The sequence below is a fragment of the Anas platyrhynchos genome, chromosome 15, assembly GCF_047663525.1.
Source record: "Anas platyrhynchos isolate ZD024472 breed Pekin duck chromosome 15, IASCAAS_PekinDuck_T2T, whole genome shotgun sequence".
Taxonomy (NCBI): Eukaryota; Metazoa; Chordata; class Aves; order Anseriformes; family Anatidae; genus Anas; species Anas platyrhynchos.
Genome location: NC_092601.1, coordinates 13,433,051 through 13,446,872, shown reverse-complemented (window position 1 = coordinate 13,446,872; position 13,822 = coordinate 13,433,051). Strand labels below are relative to the sequence as shown.

The following is a 13,822-nucleotide window of genomic DNA, read 5'->3' as shown; positions in this document are numbered from 1 at the left end:
CGCCTAATTACTGCCATTGCAAGAGCAGCAGTAGTGTGGCTGGGGTCCTACTCTGCATTTTTCATTTTGCTCCTTTTCTGCAGGTCCTTACCAATAGAGATATTGCAGTGCAGCACTTCTCAGGATTAACCTATCACTGGTGTCAAACCAGAGCATCAAGGATATAAATCTTCAGTCAGCTTCTGGCCTCATTGCAGCCAGGTTATGCAATATGTGAAGTATGTTCAGCAGCAGACTGCTGGAAGTGGTTCTTCTGGATTCTCCATTTGTGTAATGCGGGGTGATGTGAGTATCAAGGCACCTTAATGATCTCAGTTTTGCCACAGATAATCATATGCACACATACAATGCCTTTCTCTAGAACACATCCAGGAATGGCCTGCAAACAAACTTGATGTTTGTCTCCTACAGGTAGGTTTTTGTTAACAGTGGCCACATGCACACAGCCTCTACATTCTGCATGCTTGTTTCAGCTATCAAAATCAAAACATGTCTAGAGTTCCCCCAAACAAAACAACCTCTCCAAATTGCCTCATACTGCGAAGTTAAGTCACCAACTTGAATTTCGTAGCTAGCCAACTGTGCTGTTTAATTAGGGTGCCTTTCTAAACCACCTTCAATTGCACCGTTGTAACATATGGGTTGAGATTTAGCCATATGGTCCAAACACAGAAACAAAGCACAACACTAATTGTCTGAACACACAGAACTGCAGCACACTCAGGCAGGCAGAGAATAGGAAGAGATGTCCTGTTTTGTAGTAGCACCATGTTTACTTTATTATGTGACGTACACATTTATAATGAACAGAGGTCCACGACTGCAGGATCAATGCTGGTCTCTGCAGTGCAGTTCATGGTCAAGCTGAGCAGGTCAAAGCTAATGTGAGTAGCTCTAGAGGAGCAACAAGAAGCGCCACAAGATACGCATGGAGATGCATGATAACCTGAGCACTTGGTGCTACCTAACAAAGAAGAGCATCAAAAACGAAACTTCTTCAATCCATGAGAGGAAGGAGAAGGAAAGCTACCTGCGGATTCCTGACTAAGTCAGAGCACTTGCAGTAAGTTACCTGGGATGGCACATGGCTAAGGTAATCTCTCCCCCGTTGGCAGGAATGGACAACACAAGCCCTGTTTATCTCCTTTACCTCTTCAGGTAAAAGTCTGGACATTTTCCAAAGGATGCAGTTTCCTTCTGCTCAGAGTTTTGACAGTGAGAGTTGCAGGGTTGCAAGTAATTTTTGCCATTTCCTATATTAATGACGGACCAAATCCTGCAGCCCTCTGCACAGCATAGTCTGCACTTACTTGTAGACACACCTTGAAAGTGGGTAGTTGTATTCAACATGGAAAAAATAACTCTCAAGCAGAACATTTCCTTTCCTTCTTTATGCATAATGCAAACATTTATTTTCTTCCAATCTGTAAAACCAATAAACTGGACTCCCTGATTTCACTTTGATATGGTAAGGTAGCAAACAGGTAGTGATGCTAACAGAGAAGAAGCTGTTACTTCAGCTGAATTACTGAAAGTTTTTAAAAAAAAAACGTGGATCTGTATGCAACACTAAGGTACATAGATCAAAAAAATGCATTAATACAAGTAGGTCCCAGTCTAGTTTCAGGTAAGATTTATGTGCTACACAGACTCAAATTTCAGATTAAGAAAATGTGTATTACATACTTATATTGGGCTGTGGTTATCAAAACAGCCGGAGGGTGTTTCATGAGACTGGGTGTCAGTGAATGTCTGTGAGAATTTTTTTCCTGATTTATTCACTTGAAATAGTGTCCAGAGATGCTAGTCAAAGTCAAGGGTCACCTGTTAATAAGTATTTGTAGATCTCCCTGGCAATGATGTTAAGAACAAATATCTTAACATCACTTATTTTTTTATATGACAACATACACTGTTCTTCCACAGCCAGGAAGAGTTAAATGAATCTGAGTTTTAACATCAAAGAATTAGTCTTATTTCAGAGCTGCTCATTCACTTTCAACTCATATTGGAGAGTGATATAAAACACTTGCTATACCTTTCAAAAACAGACACTGTGTAAAAATACGGGATTGCACTTGAGACATTGTTTTTGCAAATCCCTGTGTATCCATGAAAGATTCTCCCTGCTGGAACGCTGATGTCCTTTCCTGGGCTAAGCTGAAGACAGTAAAAAAGGTCCCAGTCTCAAGGTCTCCAGTTTATCACCTTTTTTTTTTTTCCCTTTGCTATTAAACAGACCGAAGTAGACTAAGGATGAAAACAGAAACCCAAGCTGTGAAGTTTGGCCTTTCAAGGTAGATTAAACTTTATCTGCAAGACTGCCAGCTATCCAACATTCAAAGGGTTATGGGAACCACTCAGACTTTGGGGCTAGAGACCTTAAATCCCCTTCCACCAGGAAAACAGTTGGCATCACATGCTGACCCTGTGGGCATTTACTGGGAGCTGCAGCACAATAACACAGCCATGCTGGAGTGGAGAAAACAGGATTCCTCTAGCCTTTTATTAGGTATTTTTTTTAAATGATCCATCTTTCACTCTCTTGCAATCACATTGATGAGCTTCATTTGTCCAAACAGGAGTTCCAGGTATGCCATGGGGCTCAAAAGGGAAAAAAAAAAAAAAAAAAAAAAAAGGCAAAAGCAATAGGACTTCATCCAAGAACTTCCTTGAAATTCCAAGAACTTTCATCTCCGTATGGTGACTTAAGTTATGTAGCATCCCAGCTGAAGGACATAAAAAAGAAATGTTTTCCAGGAAAATCTGCATGCCAGCAGTACAAAACTTAAAAACAGGATACACAGGGTATATTTTACCATGTTAATTCTTACTTGTTATTGAGTCACAGTTTTTTTCAAAAGTAAATAACGACACGCACATAAAACATTTATGTTTCCTGCCTTGACATATGCTGATGAAGCTTTTCCTGCCTCAGTTCCTCAGCCACAGGAGTTGCAGTTGTCAACAGATGTAGGTCTTAGCTCCGCATTTCAGTCACTTCAAGACCCTTCCTCTGCCTCTTCAGTCAGTGTGAGCCAGGAAAGTGTCCTGAACAGGACTGTTTAGCACATGAATGTTTCACAAGGTCTGTAACTGTGAGCAGGATTTAAGTTAGGTTCCTTCCCACTGACTTGCTTCCACAGCCATGCATGGTTGTGGATTTTCTGGCTGTTTTTTGTTTTCACAGTAATGGGTTCAAACAGATCCAAACTGAGTTTATTAGGAAAGGTCACCTCCCCCCAGCAAAAATCTGCTCATCCTTGTAGTCTCTTATTTCTGTTTGACATCATCAGCAAAGCCTGAATTTTAATATTTGTTATATTTAGGGCAGATGTTCTACCCAGTCAGAATCAAGGATTAGGAATTCATTTTGTAAGGCATTATATAAAAATATAGGAAAAGTTGGATCCTGGCTCCAACTCTGTAAATTCACTTGAGTGTAATTGGAAAAGCAGGACCAGAATCTAAAGAGAAGCCAATATAATTGGTGCCAGTAGATATTTTTACTTTTTTCCCCCCCTTTTTTCCCCTTCCCCTGCAGGAGAGCTTCTGTACACAGAAATATTGTGGATGGCTCCTTTGCGAATTGTGATATTTTGTACCAAACAAGATTACTGAGGAGCAATAAGAATGACCCCAGCTGCTGTCTGCTGGCAGAAACCTTTTAAATGGCATAAGGACACAGAGTCACTCAATAATTACAAGGAAGGAAGACCACATAGCTTAAAGTGACCAGCTAGTAATCAATTCCTGCTGTGAAAATTTTTGTCCTAGCCATACAATATGTGAAGAAAAATGAGAAGCGTGCATAAAGAAATTGGCATTGCTTCATAAATGGAAAAAATGAAAGTTCATTCAAAAATGAGTAATGTAGCCAGCATGATAAGAAATCCCATTGTTTTAAAACAATACCTACTTTAATTGTATCAACCTTTTAAAACAATTAAGAGTGTGAGAATAATCACTTTTCCTTTCATTGTAGTGCTTTTCAGGTGTATTTTGAAAACATTTTTTATCTGGTTTGCTTCCACAGCTTCAACTTTAAAGGTCATCTTGTTTTATCAAGATATCATTCTGTGACAGCTTTTTTAGTGTTCTCAGTGGTTCTTACAGCATGCAGTGGCTGATCTTTCTTCAGAAACTGTAAGGGAAGTAAGTGGTATGTACACATAACCTAAAAAGAATTGATATTCCTTTTGCATTTCAATTTAGCACTAATTAGCTGATATTCTTCACATGTGTATTTAGAACACAAGGAACAGCTTTGGCCTTTTAAGTAGATTATGCCACTGAATTTCAGGAAGTAAAACAACTCTAAACATCAGAAAGAGAGGGCACATGAGCACAATAAATTCTACAACTGATGAAATTGTGATTTTAAAATGCAGTGATATAAAGAATGACAATAGACTGAGACATCTCTGGAATGCTAAAAGAGCTCAGACTGACCACTGGTAGTGTTGCACATGAAAAGACGGTGAGATTCATCCTGTAGAAACCAAATACACATATACTGAAATGTTCAGGATGTGGAAACAAATCACCTTTTGAGGAGAGCACAACAGCACCGCTTTTTCTCAGTGGCTGCCCCTTGCCATAGGCTGCCCTGAGGCATGCACTTCGCAGCATTTCAAAAGGACATTGGCACAAAGTTGTCTGCTTAAATATTAACAGATCTCAGGTTTCTCAGCAATTTTTCTGGTTGTGAAACTTTGTCTTTCCATTCTTAAATTTACCTGCAGCAGCGTTGTCCCTGCTTATAGCCAGTTCTTTCTTCCCAACACCTACAGAATTGGCTACAAGAAGGAGCAAGGCTGAGAAGAGAATGGAGATGACGATGTCTCTGAGAATGCTGCACCTTTCTTAGCTTCAAAGAGACAAAGTGGGGAGAAAACACGTTAGAGCACTGGGAAAGTTACCAAAGGAACTGTATGGAGACTTTACCATTATTATTCCCCTCCCCTTCCCTTATATTATATCCTCTGTTTTCTCCCCAGAAAAGCTCTCAATAAGAGTCATAATATAATTTGTAAATCAAATGTAGGCCTGGATCAATACCTCTGTCCATGCTGCACAGTGGCATAATAACTGAAAGATGTTCTTGTAATTGTTATAAGGAGATGGGATTGTTTCATTTATGTAAGTGAAATGTGTTGTTAAGTCGTCTGATGATAAGAGTTGACTCTGAGGTTTCTATACTCGTGGCAAAATGTCAATATTCCTAAAGCATCTCAGAGTCAGCAATTTCAGAGAACAGGTTATTTGCAAAATAGCCTCCCCATTATAATCCAGTGACACACAAATCTGCTGCTCCTGAAGTTCAGCACTGGCCTTTCCAAATCCAAAGTTAAATGGATTCTGCCCCAAGAGCTGAATCGTCACTGAAACTTCTGTGCTTCAGAGAGATTTGCTGTTACTGAGGAAATTGGGCTCCTACGTATTTCTATTCAATAATTTCCTAGGGACCCATCTTCAGTGCATGGTAATAGAGTATATTGCAGTGTTGTAGCTTCTGGATAGTCTAATAGACATGTAATCTTATTTTAGTGGAAACCTGGATGCTCGCGGACTTGGGCAGAGCAGTAATTTGCTGTACAAACAGTCCCCCTGAATTCAGTAGGAAGCTGTGCAGGTATTGTTTAGTATGTAAAAGTGTATTCAGACCTCATTAGGTTATACCACTGTATTTAGCAAAGTTGCTTTTTGATTTCTACTGCAGGAAAACTCAGGCCCTTTTCTGGTGGGCAACATGTTTGTTTGTTTGTTTGTTTCATTTGTGCAATAGAAAAAAGTGAAAATTACATTTGCACACAGTGATTTCCCAAAATGTTTGAGGCCTTTGCCTATCTTCTTGACGTTGTGCCTGTTTGGAGGATTAATAATGGTGAATAATGTCCTTCAAGTATTCACACATGTAGTGAGCGCCTTGGTACATCTAACACTCTTCCTGCTCGCCCTTCATCAGCTGTGGACCAGTCTTTGCCTCAGATCATTTCTAGTAGGTAAGAAGAATAAGTAAAGCGTATATACCCTGTAGTGTAACCATCTTCATTGCTTAGACTGTGCTCCCCTGTTCCCACTTCCCTGAGCACACTGGATACCAATGACAGACACCATTTCTCCTGCTCATTCTCTCACCGGCTTACTTTTGATCTTCCATAATTGCGTTTTTCAGGGGCAGTGACAAGTATTTACCTCGGCAGGTGAAGATTACCCTTCGCTGTTTCCCTTACACTCAGCACAGGAGCTGCTAACCTGAGCTGCTTTTCTCTAGCATCGCTATTGTACTGTGCAACAAAGGTGTCCTGTTCAAATGTTATCGCACGAACCATTCTTGCCATACTTGGGCTATCCACTTATATCAAAGAGGCCTTTCAACACATATCTACAAACCATCTCCAACAGAACCTTTCCCCAGCCCGTGACAAGTAAGAGCGTGTCTTGCCTCTTGCATACTGCGACTTGCAATTGCCTGGGGTGCAATGCTTCAGGATCTCCTTGGCCTAGCTAAAGTTCAGCCCTCTGCCACTTTCCTCTGATAAGCAAGGCCACGGACCTTTTGCAGCAGCCTGGCTATTTGTAGATGCGCTGCATGGACTCAAATCCATGTGCATGCTCAGCGCTCACCAAGATAAAATAGCCTGTGATGAATTCCACTCTGAGAGCAGTAAAGAGAAGTGATGTGAATAGGATTTGGAGGACCAGATCAAATAACTCTAAAGAGCACTTGAAACAGCCCGTCAAGAAAATGTGGCCATGCAGGAGCTTCGTTGGGTGTTTCTGAAGGCTCCCAGGGCTGTTGCTCCTTGTCCTCTCCTACAAAGAGTGCTCTGCAGACAAAAGATGCCAAAACAGGTCAGGTGCCAAACTCAGCTCCTGTATTCAATTTGCTAGATGTGGCTAAATAATGAACTGCGTTCATTTAGTGCAAGTCTCTCTTACCTCTCATTTGTTTTCATGTAATAGATTTACTATGGATAAACTAGGTGTAAACAGCACTTCATTGTAAGTCAGTGGTACCAAGAACTCCAAATAATACACTACTGAGGAAGGCAGTTTTAGTCAGGTACACCTGCAAACCCCCTAAAGAAAACTAGATATAAATCTCCTACTTCAGTTGTTATGTAGTTTTTACCCCTAATCACTAGGTAAGACTCATACTTGTTTGAACTGCCTCCTGTTTACAGGGACTTAGTTCCTTTGCCATGGCCTCAGAGTCCAACTTTACAGCAAGAACTCCCGGCCTAGCCTTCTGTCGGGAGAAGTGGAAAGAGTTAGGATTTTGGCAGTCCCAGGATGTTCAAACAATAGTAGCATATAAGTAACCACCTAACAGTCACAAATGTAAATGAAGGAGTTTCACCAGCTACTGTATAGCAAATGATATTGTGCTTTTTGTGCCAAAGTACATGTGAGAGAAACAGAAAGAATATTTCAAGGAAGCTGAAAAAGAAGCAGGAGAACTTAGGATGTAGCCTGAACAAGTAGTGGCACCATGCTGAAAGCCTGAACAGAGAACCTCTGTCGCTGAGAGCTGGCTCAGGGAGGCTTGCTGTTGTGGATACAGGTGCTTTACCACGTTACTTGATATTTTTTGTTTTAAGAATTAGGATTTCATGTTGTTTTCAGATAGAGAACTACATCACAGATACCTGACTCTACTGTCGTGTTTTTCTTCTTAAGGAAACAACAAAGTTTTGTCTAACCTGTAGGGGCAAAAAGAAGTAACATTATTTAACACCTCAACATATCAATTTTCTATTTTGTTTGATGGGCTGACTATGATTTACAGGATTTCTTTATGAAATTCAATTAAATATAGAATTTATAATATTCATGCAGTTTCTGTGCCAAATATACACAGTGCTGATGCAGCAGGGATCTCAAAATATCAACCACCTGCTTGGGAGGAACAGAATTATGAATGCATCTCCTTAAACAATAATTCATCATACTCAGAAGCCTAAAGTTAAGCTACTCTAGAGCCAACACAGCTGCTTTACCATCTTATTTCGGGGATACTGCTGACTTACGAAGCTGGTTATCATTCTTGCAACTCATGACTAAGAATGCAGTCAAGGATTTGGAAGTTTAGGGAGTGTAGCACTGAGTGTGGCATGAAGGATCCTGGCTTTCAGCTAGGAACCCAGAGCTGTGAGTGGCATGGCCACACTGCTCGTACTGTGCACCAGGAAACTAAATCAGTCAGATCATGGAACTTTAGGGAAAGCCTTCGCTTACCTCACTGAAGGCTGAAAGTAAACCTTGTAGTAAATACCTGAACCTCTAAATACACACGTATATATGTATATATATATATGTATACATATATATACACACATACAGGAGTATAGGGGAGAGAGAGAGACGTCCCTAAGCTCAGATAAGGTACAAGCTCATGAATCAAGAACATACTTTGTTGCCTCAGGAAGGATACTCTACTCAGAATAATGAAATTAATTTTAATCTTCATGATTTGGTCATGAGGGGGCTTTGATCTCTCATAACTTAGGTTTACAATTATTATTTTTCCAGACAGGCTGTGCTATACAAGTGAGACACGCTGGAAACACAGCTGTGCTTGGAGGACCTACATACAGTCTGGGGATATACGTGCATAGCAAAAAAGAAATCTCAGTGTTTGAGTGGGGTTCTGGGGGATTGAAAAAATAGCACCACAGTGTGACAGTGGCTTTAAGTCCATTTTCGCTGCATGGAGGCAGAATCCTGCTGTGCCCATTCCAGTCAGGTGTTAGTCTAATTGGTCCTTTATAACTTAGATTTTACAGCTTCCCTTAGCAGCCAGGTTCACTGATTGAGTATCCTTCATTAGGAAGTTTTTCCAATCTCTAATTTAAACCTTTACTTCATGTGGAGCCAGCACCTTTCCTTCTCCCTTTGTTGACCAGGACAATATTTCAGAAGCACCTTCTCTGCAAACTTTTTGAGTGTTAGAAGACTATTACCTTAGCTTTTTATTTCAACGGTCTATATATACATCCTCCACTTTGTTTCTTCCTTATAAAAATGAAAATTTTAGTACGTCATAATGCCTGCTGCTTGCCTGGAAATGGAGATGCTCAAGCCCTTTCTGTCCCTTTCTCACTGACTAAATGCCTTTCAGGATGAATGCTTCTGTGAAGTGGGCAGCAGAAGCTTGCTCTGTCAATAAAGGGGGTGCCACAGTGCTTTAATGAATGTTGCTAAACTGTTTAGACATCCTGAGATAAAAGCCACAAGAGGAATTTCAAGTAGTCAGAGTACGAGCAAGCCTAACTGCAAATACAAGCTGTTGAGAAATATCAATATTATCTATAGTAGCCATGCGTTAATACAACTGCTTATAGAAAAAAAAAAAAAAAAATCAGCCTCTAGCAGGCTTGCCTTATTACTCTCTCTCCAAGTCTGCCTGTTGGGAGCATGGTCCTGACCAAGAGCTTTTCCAGCCGTGTGATGGATTTGTTGGTCCAGCTCTGAAAGACGCAAGCATCTCTACGGGGCTGATTACCAGCTTGCCTTTAAAAAACACTCCAAACCAAACAGCTCAGGACTGTTTATATGAAAGAAAATCTGTGCTTTTGAAAAGGAAGAGACCGCCCTCTTATCATCAGGAAATAACCTTTAGGGTTTTAACAAATAAGGACAAGGAAGAGTGTTTTCATCTGGACTGTTATTGCCTGAAGCATAAAAATAGACTGAGGTCTGTCTGCAGAAATAAAATATATGACAGACTCAGAATGGGGTGAGAACACAGCAAGAAAATTTTAAAATTTGAGATTAGAGAAGCCAATTTGCTTATCTCTTCCAAATACCACTTATAATCAGCATTTTCACCTCATCTGCTATCTCTTCTTACCTTTTGTTTCCAAATAGTGCTGGAGGCTTGGTTCTGGGATAGTGCTCTTTGACATCAGCAACGTCTGCCCTTACGTCTTCCCCATTTGACAAAAGCTCGTTTTCACTGATGCAGAAAACTAGGGTGTTATATTTCCTTTGTATGTAGACCTATATACTATTTCTATGTCTGCAAACATGGTAATTCTGTGAGTGAATAAAACCAAAATCAGAGTCCTTTTGCATGAGTTCTGAAGTTGATAGCAAAAACAACCATGAAAAACTCCATCTAGAGAAGCTGTTTTAACATTGGAAAAAAAATAATTCTTTGCACCAATTAAAGAGATTACAGTGCTCAAAATGATGCGGAGAACTAAATAATCAGGCAGATATACTAACCTGATGTCACTTAATCAGACAAGAGGAAGAAGTATTCTGGAGTGAATGGAAAACAGCCTGTGGGATGCATGTTGGCTCATGGCTGAATTTCCTTTTATTCCCGTATTCACTGCTTTTGGGGCATTCCCTCCAGCCTCTGCTCATCAGTAGCTTGAGCATGCATGAATACCTCCTGCAGTGGGTGGCAGGGGCTCTTGGTGGTGTATTACTGAGCTGTTTGGCTGGGCCAGTGGCTATGAGCACCAAAGCGGCTGTGGCTGCCTGGGCTCATCGGTCTTGGGTATCGGCGCTCACCTCAGCTCTTCTGCTGGCGCACCCTAGTGAAATATTAAAATGTCAGTAGGGAAGATGTAGATTCCTGTTTTCAGCTTCACTCACTACAAATCTCTGCAGGGCATGTCATGGGAAAACAGACATGTCGCTAAAGATACAGAAAAAAAGACTGCCAAAAAAGAGATTAATAATAGAGAAGCCAAGGTATCACTGCTCCTCAGAAGCTGTTCCTCAGCAGGGCTTTGCAAATACTAGCCATGGTAAGGTTTTTTTTAGAAGTCACAGATTTCACCTTTGTAATACTCATACTCTGCTACTGAAAACAGTAGTTTCCACCCATAGCTAATAAATATATGTTTGAATGCAAGTTGATCCAATGTGAATTCATGCTCAACTGTGCGTGTGATGTTTGGATGTAAACATCCTTTTCACATCGTACACCACCACCCTGCTGCTCCCGTGTCTTTCCTCAGCCTTAGTTATGTATCTCTATGGTATTTTCATCCAGCTATCATCTGATAGCTTAAAATGCCTGCACTAAAATCCACTGTCTTTAAATTGGGCTGAAGATGTCAAAGTGTGTCTATATATAGTCCAGTTAAATTTCTTCGACTAAGCTAACATGCTCTGAAATGGCAGCTTTTTTCCTAAAAAGGCCAAAAGGTTTTTCCACCATGCATTGTAGGCAACACTAGAAGAAAGAAAGAGAAAAAAAAAAAAAAAAGAAGAAGCCAGCCCCAAACCTTGCCCACCTGGGGATCCTTCTGTGGGCTATTGCCTGGGATTTATTTCATCCCTGCATCAGGTCACAAGGTGTGCATTGCAACAAGCACCAGGTAGAGCACAAAAGAAAAATGCATCCCTGCTCGGAAGTCCACCACAGAGACCCTTTCTTTTTTAATGCCAAATGTGTGCTGAATTCCCCTGAATCATTTTAGCCATTGCTTTATCCTTGTCTGCCTGAAGACAAGGAAGAAATCTCAGCCCATCTGAAGCATAACAGCTGCAATGACTTCAATAGAGTGATGAGTATTTGTTCCAGCAGGAAGTCTAACCCAAAAAATCTCTCCTAACTCTTAAGATCACGCTGCTACTAAGCAGGCTATTCCATACCACATCATGTTGATGTGGTGGCATGTTTTAAGCAAGCACATTTGAGTAATTCATCAACAGCCCCATGATGACAGTGATGCCCATAGTCCCCTAACTCAGCCCGTATTGCATCTAGTAATTGTTACCATGCTTTGAAGTCCTCCATAGGTAGTTTTTCTTAGTGGCCATGGAATGAACAGATTTGTTAAGCTCCGTAAATAAGAACTCGATTCTGCAAAGGGTAAAATACCAGTAAGAGAGGAATCTTTCCAGGGATAGCTTAATCTACAAAAGGCTCACAGTAGTGTGGGCAGTGCTCTGAACCATTGCATTCTCTTAAATAAGAAAAAAACTGGTGGTGGACAAACACAAACATTTTTACTATGTCTTTGTAATCATGTTATTGAATATCTCTCTTAAAAAACAAACAAACAAAAAAAAAAAAAACAGATGCCATACTGCAGTAACGGAGGAACAAGTGAAGCAGCATTGTTTAAAATGTATTAGTTTTTTCTTAGGGGTGAAAACTTTCTGTTCAATGGGAAGATTCCTACCAAATGTCCTTGGGTTTCAGCTCCCCTTGTACTTCCATTACCTGTTCCCACCATGCCCTGGCCGAAATAGGCTGCCTCCACATTTTGTGCAAGGGCGGATTATGCAAAGGGGGTAAGAACTGACAGCAAAAATGCATTTCTGTGCATTAAACACAGCCTGCAGCCATCGGTTTCTCTCAGCATTGGATAGCAATTATTTCTGTGTAATAGGCAGTCACCCAATGACCCTCTCCTTCAGCATGCAACGCTTTTGCTGTCAAGTGTTAATCCCTTTGTTAGCTACTCAGCTGCACATTCATTTAGGAGGGCTAATGACTTACACTGTTCCTTCTCTGCATGATTTCAACAGACGTGTAATTAGAGGTGAATGGCGTCTTCAGAGGTACGGCAACCATGAAAGCCAGGGGCAAAGTCAAAGTATTTGCCTAATCTCACCATCGGTTACTTCAGTGAATGAAACCATGTGGTTGGCGGCACGCAGAAGAAAATGCTGTAGAAAAGGAGAAGCCTTTATTTAAAAAAGGGAAAGGGAAAAGGGAAAGGGAAAAGGGAAAGGGAAAGGGAAAGGGAAAGGGAAAGGGAAAGGGAAAGGGAAAGGGAAAGGGAAAGGGAAAGGGAAAGGGAAAGGGAAAGGGAAAGGTTGGTTATTGGACACTCAGGAAACTCATAGATGAAAAGGAACCTGTTTCAAAATATGTTTTGTCAGGGTCCTAGAGAGCACACTGTAAGATAAATGCCAGTGAGGAGACTGTTCTCACACGGATTGAAAAAGTATTGAAAGGTGAAAAGCTTTGTTTTAAAGTGCTGGAGAGCCTTAATCATTAGCAGAATAACTGTGAGACCTGGAAAGCAAGAAAAACTGTATTTTGAAGGTGAGCTGAAGAACAGTTCATGTGCCTCAGCACTGGCTTAGAGAGTTTTGTGTGTTTTTTTTTTCATGAAGGCTGTCAATGTCTGCAACACCTCAAGAAATATCCTGCAGCTCTTACAGCGTGTGAAAGCATCCTTTTGAAGTCCAAGTGCATTTTTGTGTGTGTATTAACATCACAGGATTAAGCAGAAAAGCGTAATAGGGAGCCATAGTCCTGACGGATTTGAGGTGACCAAAACCATATAAAACCAAACCACTCGGTTCTGATTTCTAGGCACGGACAAAGGACAGAGACCGCTCCGTTTTGCTCTATGTCGCTCCCTTTCCCTGGTGGTGTTTGGGGTTGAGTCTGGAGTGTTGTGTTTTGTTTTTTTAAATGTCCTCCTGTGTTTTTCATTTCCTCACACCTGGTTTCACCAGGCACTGCATGGCCATGCCGGGGCTGCAGACTGCTGCACCACCTCCTGCATCGTGACAGCATCCAGGACTTTTGTCTCTCCTCCTTTTTGGAGCTTAGTGTCTCTTCTCTTCATACTTCTCTCTTCATAATTCTTCTCTTCATTAAATGTGCGTTATTGGCTGGTGCAGTATTTGCATTAAGTAACACTGACTTTGGTTCCCTCAGTTACACAGGAGCCAAGCAGAGTGATAGTTTTATGAATTAAAATAATACCACTACACACCTTCACTAGCACTTTGAATTCAGGAGCATAATTTCATCAAAAAAGACAGAATAAATCAATAATTAATTAATAATTGCTTTAGACTGCTATTCAGTCTGGGTTTATGATTTAAT

The 13,822-nt window shown here is 40.8% G+C and overlaps 2 long non-coding RNA genes across 10 annotated transcripts in view; one reads left to right on the top strand and one right to left on the bottom strand.

The window, feature by feature from the left end:
* LOC110352821 (uncharacterized) overlaps positions 1 to 13,822 on the bottom strand; it is a 238,739-nt gene that overhangs the window by 4,212 nt on the left and 220,705 nt on the right. For all 5 annotated transcript variants that reach the window (XR_011803686.1, XR_011803685.1, XR_011803688.1 and 2 more), the window contains 3 exons: positions 12,476 to 12,645; positions 11,748 to 11,833; positions 10,237 to 10,553 (listed from right to left, as the gene is read on the bottom strand). This is a non-coding gene — a long non-coding RNA (uncharacterized lncRNA). The remainder of the gene's footprint in view (positions 1 to 10,236; positions 10,554 to 11,747; positions 11,834 to 12,475; positions 12,646 to 13,822) is intronic.
* The window catches only part of LOC110352820 (uncharacterized), a 186,811-nt gene that overhangs the window by 152,792 nt on the left and 20,197 nt on the right, over positions 1 to 13,822 (top strand). The gene's annotated exons all lie outside the window — the stretch shown is intronic.